This window comes from Melozone crissalis, unplaced genomic scaffold (assembly GCF_028551555.1).
Source record: "Melozone crissalis strain CALT ecotype California unplaced genomic scaffold, PUWL_Pcris_2 ptg000079l_1, whole genome shotgun sequence".
In the NCBI taxonomy this organism is placed as follows: Eukaryota; Metazoa; Chordata; class Aves; order Passeriformes; family Passerellidae; genus Melozone; species Melozone crissalis.
This window is the reverse complement of record NW_026535856.1, coordinates 2,826,240-2,836,871: the sequence shown is the minus strand read 5'-3', so window position 1 is coordinate 2,836,871 and position 10,632 is coordinate 2,826,240.

Here is a 10,632-nt window from a genome sequence, read left to right as displayed (position 1 = left end):
TCTTGGCTGATTGAAATGTGTTATTCCTACTGCTTTAATTGCTACAGCATTGAGCAGTATAATAAAAACAAACTTCATTTTTCTTTCTTCTTTGCCTGTTTTTTCTTCGTTTGCTGTCTTTTATCTGGTTTGTTAGGCCGATTAAAATGGACCTGAGTCAGTCTTTGAATACACTGATCTAACTCTAAATCAGCATCCTTGCTTACAGGTATAGCATGTGGCAGATTTAAAGGCAAATCAGCTTTACAGCGAGCTGCTATAATGCGTGAGGCACTAGTAATTTCAAACTCTCTAAGTACTTGCTGCAACTTCCATCTAATATATGCTATAGCCACTTGTTCTGCACTCTCAAAAAGCTCTAATCCTGCCCTTCCTGGCAGGCTAGTACTTTGTTCAAGAGCTCTAACCCAGACGAAATTTTGAGTCCACTTCCCGGAACAAGGTCTACACCATAAATTTCCTATTGATCTTTGTGAGTACCAATAAACCTTATTACAACCTGCACAATGCAAAGCTATCCATGCATAGTACTTATCAACATCCCTTTTAAAAACATAACAAGGAAGTGAATGTAAGTAAGGACCAGTAGAAAAGTCTGTTTCTTCGACCCAATGCAACCAGTTTAATGGTGGTGTTTGCAAAACCTCTTCACCTTTCTTACTATATAAGGCTAATAGTTCAAGCTCTTTCTTTTGCGCAAGGTGTATTTTATTTTGTAATCGTTGTTTGTATTGCTCGTTGTTTTCTTCATCAACTATACCCTCTTGAGGGTCCTTAAATATAAAAGTGTTCTAATCATAGAAACTAATTAGCCTTATTTAGAAGAGGTCGTTCCCTTTCTACCCTTCTTTTTCTTATCAGTTTTCAGTTTTGCTGCTCCTAAATTCACTGGTCCTGTCACTTGCAAACTCAATTTTTGTAATTTTTCAATGCTATGGTCTAATGCTCTTTCAGGATTCCCCCTGAAGGGCCCTACAATAGAATGTTGCGTTAATAGTACTAATTTTCTACACCTTGCAGAGACTATGCGTGATTTACTTTGAACCTTAATTCTATTCACAAAACATTGTACTTCCCAGCGATAATAAGCAAGAATTTTCTGTTCAGGAGACTCATAAAGATTTAAAGCTACATATGCATTTTGCCCCGTCTGTCTCCTTAATTCATCTTGCCAGTTTTTACCCCACGTGTGCTCGTGCTCACAAGTGTGACACCATAAATCCCATAATAATGATTGTTCTATCCAAAAAGTATTATCACAACCTCCACAGCGTAGAGCTATCCAGGCAGCACAATGTGGATCATAACAGTCAAGGCAAGGTGCCTTTGCTGGATTTGTTAAACGAAAAGTTGATAATGAGTCAATAAAACCAATCAACTCCTGGGCCGTCCGATAGTGACGTGTCAATGCTCTGTCCAACACTTCTGAGTGCCCCCTCAATTGTAGCAGTAGCGGTTGTAGGACTAGGGGCAGTTTCTTCCTCAGTCGCTCCTTGTCCTCCTCCGTGAGGCGGTCCACCAGAGGCTGCATCAAAAACAGGTTTAGTCCACTTAGCAGGCACCCACAAAGGTCCTGTAGGTGAGGAAACACAAAGATACCCCCGACCCCAATATAAGACTTTCGCAGGTTTTTCCCATAATCCTGTACTCGGGTTCTTATACCTAACCCAGACCTCTGTCTCCTCAGTATTTTTCTGACCTGACCTTGGATGATGTTTAATCGCAGGAGGGGTATCATCTTCTCCAAAAATACATAAATGATTGATCACATACAGAACCTTAGCCAAGCATGATTGTGGGTCTGTTAAATCTTGATGCTTCTCAATATACTGTTTAAGGGTGCCGTTTGCTCTTTCTACTATTGCCTGTCCAGTAGAAGAGTGTGGAATACCTGTCACATGCTTAATGGACCACCGATTTAAGAATTTCTGGACCCTAGCACATATATAAGCTCGACCATTATCCGTTTTGATACTCCTTGGAACTCCCATAACAGCAAAGCAACTTAATAGGTGCCTAATAACATGTGTAGCTTTCTCTCCTGCCTGAGCTGTAGCCCATATGTAATGACTATATGTATCTATGGTGACATGCACATACTTAACTTTACCAAATCTAGGTACATGCATAACAGCCATTTGCCATTTCTCATTTATTGCTAAACCTCCAGGATTAACTCCAATGCCTAAACCTATTCCCCCATTATGATGACTGCATGTTGGACAAGCTCTAATAATGGCCTTAACTTCTGACAAACTTAACTCAAAGTTTCTTGCTAATCCTCTTGCATTTTGATGATATCTAGTATGTGCTTCTCTGGCCAATGTATGCTTATCAATAGGACAAGAGTTATCAATGGGTAAAGTAACCAATTTGTCTGCACGTTCATTCCCTTCTCCTAAACCTTCAGACCATTTATGGCTCCTAATATGGATCACAGAATACGCTGCACTTCTTTCTCGTAAAGCTTTCCTTAATTGTATCAATAACTCATACAATCGTTTATTATTCACTTCCTTAATTGCTGCTTCCTCTATTCGTCTGGCTACTCCTGCAACATACATAGAGTCTGTGACCACATTTAAAGGTTCCGTTAAATTAGACACTGCCCATACTACTGCTAACAATTCCAAGGTTTGTAAGCTATCTGCAGGATCTCCTGTAAGGAGTTGATGCTTCCATTGTCCTTTTTCTTGCCAGGTGACAGCAGCCCGCCTTGATTTCTTTCCCACATCTGTGAAAGCTGTAGTAGCTTGTTCTATAGGGCGCTCTTCTCTCAATGGTCGAGTAATCCAGTTCCATTCTGTCATCCATTGCAAAACTTTAGGCACTAATTTACTGGTTTCTACTTTAGCAGATGATGCTAATAATGCTTCCTGCAAGTTCTTTGAATTAATTAAGTACCAGTCCAAAGTTTCTTTCTCCATAGGCAACCTAATGGTATCAGGTTCTCAACCATCCACTTCAATAATTCTGAGACGCCCTTTTTTGATTAACGCAGCCAATTGTTCAATTTTTGAAAATATTGTTCTCTTATGTTGCAATGGTGGTGACAACCATTCCAAAACCCGTATCTCCCCCGTTTTCTCCTGTTGTTGAGAGAGAGCACCAAGCAAATGGCAAGGACTATTCCAAATAGTAAGGTCAATAGGGCAGTCGAGTTGTCGACGAGACACATATCCTTGTTGTACACAATTACTAATTTGTTGCAAGGCAAGGTGGTGCTCCTTTGTCAGGTGTACAGGAGTAGTAGGATCAATACCCTTTAACAAAGGCCATAGGGTTTCTTACAAATGATTTGGTATTCCCACAATAGGTTTTAACCACTGTAAATCTCCCAGCAACTTCTGTGCATCATGCAAAGTTTTAATGTCCAATTGTAATTCCAATTTTTGAGGTATTACTTTTTGATCCGTTAAAGTCCATCCCAAATATTTCCATGGTGTGGTGGTCTGAATTTTCTCTGTAGCAATAACAAGCCAGTATGCTGAAAGAGTATCTCTAATACTGTCAATCTGCAGAGAGGAGAATGGTTGTTGCTGTGCAAACAAAATATCGTCCATGTAATGATATATTATAGTTGCTGGCCATCTGCGATGTAGTGGCTGTAATGCAGCATCAACATAAAGCTGACATAAAGTCGGAGAATTGCGCATCCCTTGTGGAAGAGTCATCCATTCAAATCTTTTATCTGGCTCTCCACGATTTATTGCCGGTAAAGTAAAAGCAAATCTCTTCATATCATCAGGATGCAGCCCAATAGTGAAAAAACAATCCTTTAGATCAATAATTAAAAGTGGCCAGTGTTCTGGGATCATAGCTGGATTTGGAAGACCAGGCTGTAAGGCCCCCATTGGTTCCATTTGTTCATTTACAGCTCGTAAATCATGTATTAAACGATATTTCCCTGATTTCTTCTTCATTACAAAAATAGGTGCATTCCAAGGGCTCGTAGAAAGTCGTAAGTGTCCCTGTGAATATTGTTCCTTTACCAATTCATGGGCATGCATAAGACTCTCCCCTTTTAATGGCCATTGCTTAACCATCACCGGTGTATCTGTTTTCCAGGTGAGTGGAATGGGGAAAGTCCAAGCAATGGCAATCACCCCAAAGGGTGATGATTAGTTAACACCACTCCCAATTGTGTTAAAATGTCCCTTCCAATTAAACAAGAAACTGTAGGAGGTAATTGAACAATTGAAAACACAGCAGATACTTGTTGATCATCAATACACACTAACAAAAGTGGTGATCTACTTGCTAATGTAAATCCTCCTACTCCGGTGAGCATATCTGATGATGGGAATAGAGGCCAATGTTGTGGCCATGCTTCTGGAGAAATAATGCTGGTATCTGCTCCTGTATCCAATAATCCATAAAGGGTTATGCTTTGATGTCCATGGGTAATTTCCACTTTTTGTTTTGGTCTATTTTGTAAATCCACAGTTAAAAGTGTAACACCAGTAGAGCCAAAACCCTTCTCATTCGGTGTTTGCCCAGTAAATGATGGTATACCAGATGTCATTTGTGATAGTGGTATTAGTTGTGCAATGCGTTGTCCTTTTGTTATTTTAATAGGAGGATAAAGAGTGTAAACCATAATTTGTATTTCCCCTGTATAATCCGCATCGATAACACCAGGTAATACAAATAATCCAAGCATAGTTATTGAAGAACGTCCTAATAACAATGCTCCACATTTTTGTTCATTCAAAATGAGAGGACCCTTTACTCCAGTTGGTATCCTCTCAGGCCGATTCGTCATTAATGTGACGTCTACTGCTGCTGATAAGTCCAAGCCGAGGCTCCCTCCTGTGGCTGGTTGCAGACAGGAGGTGACAGCGATGTTGCGTTGGCAGCTGGTGTCTCCGATGTCATGGCGGCTACTTGTGTCTGGGCGCGGCTCGCCTGCCGCGCGCTCCTGGGATAGTTTCCCGACCGGCGCCTACAAGCTGTAGAGTTGTGGGAACTGGATCGGCAGTTGTGACACCATACCCCGGTTGCTCGGCATGTTCGTCGCGTATGTCCCTCACTGCCGCATCTGTAGCACTTGAGGAATGGTCTTGAGCTCTGCGTGACCGCCAATGAGCCACTTCGGAGAGGAGCAAGAGCAGCTAACACTTGATTTTGAGTTGACTCTGCTTGCTTTTGTAATCCTAACCCTAGCTCCTTTAGCGCATCTATTATAAATGCCTGTGAAGCTGTTGGCATTAATGCCATTCGCTCTAATGCCTCCTCAATGGTCCAATTTGCCCCTAATGTAGCTAATACTCTTTGTGTTGCTGGATTGCTATTTTGAAGGACACACTGCTTCAATAGCGCCCCCTTCATACAGTCTGTAACACCAGCCCGATCTATAGCAGCAGCTGGCCTATCTATAAAATTCCCAAATGATTCTTCTCTACCTTGTTTAATGCCCATATAAGCCGGTAACCCTCCTGGTTCTTTAACCATATCTATTGCAGCATGCACTAATTGCATAGACTCTCTAAGCTTATCTGCTCCCGATATCATCTGTGCCTCTGTACGCAAATATGCCCCTAAGCCCATAAGCTCATCTACTGTCACTCCATGCAATGGATCTCCTTGCGCTCGCTGTACAGAAACAGACTCATTTACCAAAGCGTGCCAATGTGCATTAAACAGTAACTGCTGATGCTGAGTAAATATCAACCAAACTATTCCTCTTAAATCATTTGGGCATAAAATCTGAGTAGTAAAAAGATAATCTAACATTTGCCTAACAGGTTCACTTTTTACTCCAAACTGACTAACTGTGGAACGTAACTCAGCTAACAACTTCCAGTCTAAAGGCTCATAGGCTGCTATATTATGCGTAAGGTTCCCCTGTGCATCATATTGTGGTGTATATGTAACCGGACATGCAAGACCAGAGGCTACTTCCATCGCCTCGCCATCCCCCATTTGCATTACTTCTTTTGCCACAGCAGCCCAAGCTTCCCTTCTCTGCTTAGCCATCTCCCCCCATAGGTCACTGTGTGCCCCTGGGATAGGGTCTGACTTTTTAAGGGTGCTATGCTGCTGGCATTTCGGTACAGACACCGAGGTTTCCGGCGGGGGAAGCGGCCCCCCTCCCCCCACCGAAGCCGAAGGTGAAACCGGAGCTGGCTCGCGCGGGGGAAGCGACCCCCCCACCGAAGCCGACTCACGTGGGGGAAGCGGCGGAGGCAAAGCTGGAGACGGAGGCGCAGCTGGCTTGCTCCCACCCCCACCATCCAACCCGCCTGAAGCTGGTGGCGGAGGCGAGCTCTTTCCTCCACCATCCAACTTGCCCTCCTCCCCCAACAGCAAGGGTGCAGACGGTTCCACACTATCTATAGGAAAATCCTGTACACCACTCTGCTGGGGACTCTTAGGCATAAGTATCTGAGTTACAGAAGGTGCCAGGGGATCATCCTCACGACCATACCCTATATTCTTCTTATAAGCTTCTGTTGCTCTTTCTGCTGCCTTTCTCTCAGCAACCTGCTGCAGCAACGTGTTATATACCACCCGCCATAACTTGCCAAATTTCTTTGCTGACTTATCATCATCTAACACTGTATCCCACAGGATATCCCCAAACTTTTTCCACTCTGCTATCTCATGAACTGTATGTGGGTTAGCAAAAATCCCTTTAGAATGACCATAAGCTAATAACCCGGGTAATTCCTTTTTTAAATCTATCCCTTTTACTCCTCGCCTTTCTAAATATGAGGAGAATAGGTCATATGTCGCTTGCCTATCCATACCTATATATCAGCGTGCGCTGTTGCAGCTCTCCAGGCTCCCGGCGACACATAGAGACTTGAGTCACCGTTGTGATCCTCAAGGGTGCTTTTAAAATCCGGCACCGTCCCGGCTGCAAGGACTCTCACCCAACTTCCTCGACCGTGGCGAGTTACTTTGTAATCCAAGAAAGCAAGCGTTCAGGGGGTTGCCCGCATTCTCCACCATTTGTCGGAGGAAGGAGACCCAGACACCAATTGGTTCATCCAAGTTCAATTTATTGATCGAATACGGCGGGTTAAATATAGTTCTTAATAAGCTTCATACATATTGCAAAAGTTGAGCTCAGGATTGGTTAGTTACATATCAGCAACTACACCTACTTCTACATTCTTGTGCTTATTCTTCTGTTACATTCTGCAGATATTCAGGACTAATCTCACCTCCCTTTCCTCATGTTGCAGCAAGGCCATCCGGCATTCTTGCCTGTCAGCAGTCACTGAATCAGAGACTGCTGACCTCCCTTTCAAGCTTAACCAGCGGCATTAAGTCAGTATGGCCTTTCTCAGCTAACCAACTCCTAATGAAATCCTCCACATCTTCCCAAAGAGTAGATGTAATTCCATTTTTTGGGTGAAAAAAAATAAGTAGTAGTTGACCAAAGGAGCTTCAAGCTGATCTCTATTTGCTGCCAATGACTGAATTAAATGCACAGGGTTCCTATCAGCTCTGCCAGACAAAACGTTGTATTTGGGTTATTGGGGGTTTTGTCAGAAATCTTTGTAGCATGAATAGTTCATGGACTTATCTCTGCTGGCTTCAGCCATTCCTGCTGTCCATCATATCTTGCTATTATAAGGCAGCTCTTTTCATTATGTTGTCTTTTAATTCAGATATCTGAGCCTTTTTCTACTTCTAGTCCCACTTTTCAGTAGGACAAACATTTTTACATTATTAGTGAGTGTATTCAGTGGTGGCAACACAAGTGAAGGCAAGGAGCTGGCAGGTGATAATTAACTAAACTTTCTATAATGGGAAAAAAACTCAGCATTCAATTTCCATCTCCTTAGAAATCTCTATTTCTTTTCTTATCTCTTGTGCTCTTTGCAGCTGGTCTGAGTTTAGTGCTTGGAAATGCAATTATATGGATTCCAATTCTTTTGAGAGAGAATAATCTTGTACACAAAGACAAATAAATTTAATTTTCAATATTAGAGCAGTTTGACATCCAGGTTGGGGACCTGGCAGTGGTTAGTGCCTGGCCAGCCTCAGAACACAGAGTTTGTCTGATTTAGGTGAAATTTCATTCATTGGAGACAAGGTAAAATTGCCTCTTATTTGCTCAGCACTAAAAATCCATCCGAAGCTGATTGCCAAGTGATGGGATTAACTCCTGCAATGGCACCATAAAATGAGAGACGGAGAGAGGAATATTAAAAAATGGCATTTCCAACCATGTGCAGGCCCTGATGTCCTGCTGTTGGCTTGGTGCTGTCAAAGGGGCTGATTTTGATGGTTTTAGAGGCACTAACCTGGGCAGTGAAATGCACCTCAGGCAGCAATTGCTTCTCTGGTGTCTGCAAGTGCCTTTATCTCCCTTCATGCTCCTCAGAACTGAAATCCTGCACAGACCGAGTGAATCTGAGGCTTTGGGAAGGCCCAGTGGTGACAGATTTTGGTGAGATTTGAGTCAGGAGATGGAAGCAGCAGCTGAAGGGGCTGTAATCTTCATCCTTGGGCTCTCCTGCAGGCTGATGCGGTGTGAAGGAGGCAGGGATTCCATAAAGCAGCTTCTGTAGCCCCTGGGGGAAAAAAAAACAAGCGGTAAGTTCTTTAATTTGTTAGAGTTTCAGGCTGTGCTGCACCTCAGGGCCAGACTCTGCCCCTCTCTGCTCCAGCTGGTGCTTCCCAGCTGTCCTCTGTGGTTTTTATTTGCAAACCACCTCCCTGCTTTCACTTTGCTTTAAAAAATTCAGCACCACGTTTGTGGCTGAACAGGTCCCAGAGCCGGGGAGAATGGTTTGAGATGCAATTTGCATCACAGAGTTGTTACAGCAGGGAAATTGTCCCATCCCTCCTGTGCCTGGAGCTGCTAATCTTGTTCTGAACATTGAAAACCTCTTCAGCTTCTCTCATTATACTTAAATTTGATTACTGCTTTGATTTCACACCTCTTTCATGCAGGCTTTTCCTCTCTCCTTGGCTGGAATTCTCTGAAAAGATAAATTTTATCAAGCCTTGGGAAAGTTCCTGTCATCTATCTCTGCTCCTAATGCTGCTTTTAATTATCTTGGGAACCTGAGCATGAGGGAAGCTGGGAAGAGTTTAGTGAGAAGAAAAGGAAGGCACAGAGGCCAAAGTGTAAATGCAGAGTCTGGGTCACCAGAGTCTGCAGTGTTGTGGGGATCTGGGCCGTGCAAACTGATGTTTTTCTCTGTGAATGGCTGATTCCTTCTGTATCTCCTCCTGAAATTCCTGTGCACCAGGGCTGGTGCTGGAACTGCAACCACACAAACTCCCCATGGAGCTGTGTGGGACACAGTGGGAATCATTTATTTCCTGTTTTTGGTGAAAAGTTGTGACATGAACCTCAGTGTCAGGGAGGTGACATGTTAATGCTGCTGTTGTCAGACAGTGCCCACACACTGTGTCTGGAGATAAGCTCAGGAGAAGATGAAGAAAAACCAGGATTAAATCCCATGTGCCACTGAACTCTATCAGAGATAAACTGCTTGGAGTGAAGTCTGTGAAGTGACTGGGGAGAGCTGGATGAAAGGGACAGCTCTGAGAAGTGTGTGGTACGTCAGTGATGTCCTAACACTCATCTTTGCACAGAGATGAAAAAGTATCAGTTTGCATGGCCTGAATGTCTGGTGTGGAAACTGTGTGTTGCACAAGCTGTGCTGAGCTCATCTGGCTCTGAAATATCATCTCTGCACCTTAGCCAGGAACAGCAGCAGAGTTCTGAACAGATTAATAAAAACCAGTCATAACCCAGAAGCAAACCTTGGCAATACACATCTGTGGCAGATGAGGAGACCAAAAGCTTTCATTATCGTTCAATAAAAAAATCTTCTCTCTTGGCATTAAAATGCTTTAGTTTCAGCTCTGCCCCAGACTATCAATGTCAAGTGTTTCTCTGGCTGTTGGGGGTAGATTCTCCCCCATAGCTCTCTGCAGGTTGGTGCTAATTAATGATGTTCTGTCAGGTTCAGATGTTTTGGTGCCTGACCAGGGAGTGCAGAACAGGGATTACAAGTGCTGACATTTACTGTACTAGAAAGTCCAAGGGATAAATTTGTGCCAATTAACACCTTTAACTAGGAGGATCAGTTCCTGTTGTGCATGTACCAGAGTCTGGGCACAGACAGGGTTTCCAAGGGACCAAGTAGGGCTGGGGCTCCCTCCAGGCTGGTCCAGCCCCTCAGGGTGCTCAGGAACAGGGGTTCCCAACAGCCCAGTGCACCCTCCTTAGCCCTGGGGCTCCCAAGGGCAGAGCCGTGGCTGAGGCTCTGCAGGAGCAGGCAGGCTCAGCCCTGCTCCAACATGGGATCCCATGGGACAGGGCACGCTGGGATTTGCCCCTGCAGCTACCAGGTGTGTCCAGAGAAACTGCAGGGAGGGGGTGACCTCTGTCAGTGGGACCCCTCTGTGCACAGGTGCCCCCACTCCTGGGGTGGCTGTGCCAGCTCCCCCAGGGACCTCCAGCCCTGAGAACCTGGAGCAAGTGGAAACCACAACTTTGCAAATGCTGCCTGGGCCCAATGCAAATGGTAAGAGAATGGGGGTGTGAAAAAAAAAATTGTTTATTACAGAATTGTTTATCAACAACAATACAGAACAATTTTAGAATGTAAGAACATTTGCAACAACAACAACAATCTATAGAACATATATACATAA